The 3,701-nt window shown below is 44.3% G+C and overlaps 1 pseudogene; it reads left to right on the forward strand.

The window, feature by feature from the left end:
* Positions 1-3,058: 3,058 nt before the first annotated feature.
* LOC123570416 (U6 spliceosomal RNA) lies at positions 3,059-3,149 on the forward strand (annotated as a pseudogene).
* The last annotated feature ends 552 nt before the right edge of the window (positions 3,150-3,701 follow it).

Genomic DNA, 3,701 nt, shown 5'->3' on the forward strand with positions numbered 1-3,701 from the left:
AGCAGTGGGGAAAGAAAATCATTCCTGGCCAGGCACAGTGGCTCACGCCTGCAATCCCAGCACTTTGGGAGGCCCAGGTGGGTGGATCACCCAAGGTCAGGAGTTCAAGACCAGCCTGGCCAACACGGTGGAATCCCATCTCTACTACAAATACAAAAAACTTAGCTGGGTGTGGTGGTGGGCACCTGTAATCCCAGCTACTTGGGAGGTTGAAGCAGGAGAATCGCTTGAACCCAGGAGGCGGAGGTTGCAGTGAGCTGAGATCATGCCACTGCACTCTGGCCTGGGTGACTGAGTAAAACTCCATCTCAGAAAAATAATAATAGTAGTAATTCCTGTTTTGCAAAAACCGAAAGGGACACTCAGAAACATAAGTCCTTTGTTTTCCTAAGAGTCACACAACTAGCAAGTGACTCTTCCACAGATAAGAAAATCAGAGGAATGTATGAGAAAATGATATTTGGTATGTGGAAGGAAAATGGTAAGTTTGAATTTCCCAAGAAACAGATGCTTGATAAGGATTCAAGAGAAAACATTCTATGTAGAAGATGATTTCAAATGACATGCGTAGGGAAGTGGGAAGTGAAACAAGCAAGGTAAACAGCCAATTCAACGCACATCACCTAGGAAGGTACTGCCGTGGGCCACTGGAATTTAATCTTATGCGCAGAACCCTTGGACGTGTCCAGGAATATACACTTCTGTGTTTTTCTACCTGAGGTATGAGGGAGCTTGGGAATATATCCACTCAGTCCCATTAGCCACTGGTTGAAGGTTTCTCTCAGGAGGCATTAAAGTGCCAGCACATGCCGCTTGCCATGTCTACAGAAAATTCAAAGTCTGGCTGCTGAGCAAGAAAACTAAGAGCCATGGGGATGTAGGTGAGAATTTTACAGGGTCTGCTATAGTTCCATGTGAAAAAGAATATCTGTCCAGGCACAGTGGCTCATGCCTGTAATCCTAACACTTTGGGAAGCCAAGGCAGTTGGATCACTTGAGGCCAGGAGTTCAAGACCAGCCAGACAAACATGGTAAAACCCCATCTCTACTAAAAATACAAAAATTAGTCAGGTGTGGTTGTGTGTGCCTGTAATCCCAGCTACTCAGGAGGCTGAGGCAAGAGAATTGCTTGAACCCAGGAGGTGGAGGTTGCAGTGAGCTAGGATCATGCCACTATACTGCAGCTTGGACAACAAAGCAAGACTCTGTCTCAAAAAAATGAAAAACCTTAGGAAGGCAAATCTGAAATGAACCAAATAACACTTTCAGGAGAGTGAGATCGGCAAGATTGTGGAATAGAAGTTTTCTGTCTTTACTTACTTCACCTACCAGAAATCTGCTGGCAACTCTTCAAAGTCAAGAATTCTATCATTAATATCAAGACCTTGGGAGTGAGGCTGAGATGCCCCCTCATACTGAAGAGCCAAAAAAAAAAAAAAAAACAGTCATGGTGAAACAGTAAGAGGAATGGTTCTCTCTGACTACACTGCCCCTCCCTGGGGCCAGCAGGACACCATATGCTGAGAGTTCTCCTGGACCCATGGTTTTTGCAGTAGAAGGGATGAGTTGGAAGTGAGCATTCAGCTTCTCTACCATTCTGGGATGCTTCACGGGTAGCTTGCTCCTATCTCGTCCCACTTGAGATGCTGGGAATGCCGGCATGGCTGGACACCAGGGGTCAGTTGGGTCAAAGAACAGCGGAGAAGGGGCTCACAGGAACCAGTTCATGGGTTTTGGTGCTTGCTCTGCATCCCCACCAACAGAGGTGCCGATATGGTTAGGATATTTGTCCCCACCCAAATCTCACGTTGAATTATAATCCCTAATGTTGGAGGTGGGGCTTAGTGAGAGGTGTTTGGGTCATGGAGGCAGATCCCTCATGGCTTGCTGCTGTTCTCACAATAGTGAGTGAGTTCTTGCAAGATCTGGTCATTTAAAAGTATGGAGCAATCCCACCCCACTCTCTCTCTTGCTCCTGCTTTTGTGATGTGAATTGCCTGCTTTCATTCTGCCTTTCACCATGAGTAATGCTTCCTGAGGCCTCCCCAGAAGCAAAGCAGATGACGCCATGAAGCATGCTGGCACCATGCTTCCCGTACAGCCTGCAGCACTCTCAGCCAATTTAACCTCTTTTCCTCATGAATTACTCAGTCTCAGGTATTTCTTGATAGCAATGCCAAGAATGGCTTACTACACTTGACACACCATAGAAACTAGCAAACAGCATCATGTGCAAGAAACATGGTGCATGTTGTTGTTCCTAATAACATTACCACCCAGCCAGGGAAAACAACATCCAACCATGCCTGATCAGAGACAACTGAAGAGCCCAGCCAGCAGCCACACATGATGGCAGAGTCCAGCCAGTGCCCTTACAAGACTGTGGAGCACATTCAGAAAAATCACTCAACCTCAGAGAACAGGAAGCAACTCAGCCCAGTTAGAGAACCCCACAGCAAAGTCTGCCTGTCCAGAGTTTCAACTAGCCAGCCCATCCAAAATTCCTAAACTAAATAATAAAGGTCCACCACAACCAAATTACACCTGCAAAGGCTGGAAAGGATGGCTATCTCCTCAAATATAAAAGCGACTACATAGGACACAGGTTTATGTTTTAAAAAAAAATGACACTACTAGAAAAAAATAATAAAGCTCCAGTAACAGACCCAGAAGAAAAGGAAATCTATAAAATGCCTGAAAATGAATTCACAATGATTCTCTAAAAGTTCAGGAGTCTAAAAGAAAATACAGATAGAAAATTAAATGAAATTTGAAAAAACTCTATAAACAAAATTAGAAGTTTGGCAAAGAAGTACAAACAATTAGAACCACAAATAGAAATCCTAGAAAGAAAAAACCATAATAACCTAAATGAAAAGTTTGATACAAAGTAGGAGTAACAGTGTAGAGATATTTTATTTCTGTGATCAAAGTTAAGTGGTTATCATCTTAAAATAATCTTTTAACACTATAAGATGTATTTTGCAAGCCTCATGGCAAGCACAAAGCAAAGGCCTATAACATACACAACAAATCAAAAGGAAGAAGTCAGAAATCAGTGTTCGCTTTGGCAGCACATAAACTAGAACTGGAATGATACAGGGATGATCGTGGCCCCTGCACAAAGATGACATGCACATTCTTTTTTTGCCGGGGGCGGGGGGGTGGAGTCTCGCTCTGTTGCCCAGGCTAGAGTGCAGTGGTGCGATCTCGGCTCACTGCAAGCTCTGCCTCCTGGGTTCATGCCATTCTCCTGTCTCAGCCTCCCGAGTAGCTGGGACTACAGGCACCCACCACCACGCCTGGCTAATTTTTTTGTATTTTTAATAGAGACGGGGTTTCACCGCGTTAGCCAGGATGGTCTCGATCTCCTGACCTCGTGATCCACCTGCCTCAGCCTCCCAAAGTGCTGGGATTACAGGCATGAGCCACCGCGCCCAGCGGACATGCACATTCTTGAAGCATCCCAACATAAAGCTTGTTTTAAAAGGAAGAAATCAAAACATACTACTAGGAGAAATCATTTAAGCACTAAGAAAAACAGTAAAAGAGGGAGAAACAAAAAGAATACATAAAATAACTGGAAAATAATCAGGAAAATGGCAATGGTAAGTCCTCACCTGTCAACAATTACCTTGAATGGACATGAATGACATTCTCCAATCAAAAAACATGGGGTGAAGGAATAGATAGAAAGGAGC

The sequence above is a fragment of the Macaca fascicularis genome, chromosome 19, assembly GCF_037993035.2.
Source record: "Macaca fascicularis isolate 582-1 chromosome 19, T2T-MFA8v1.1".
NCBI classification, from domain to species: Eukaryota; Metazoa; Chordata; class Mammalia; order Primates; family Cercopithecidae; genus Macaca; species Macaca fascicularis.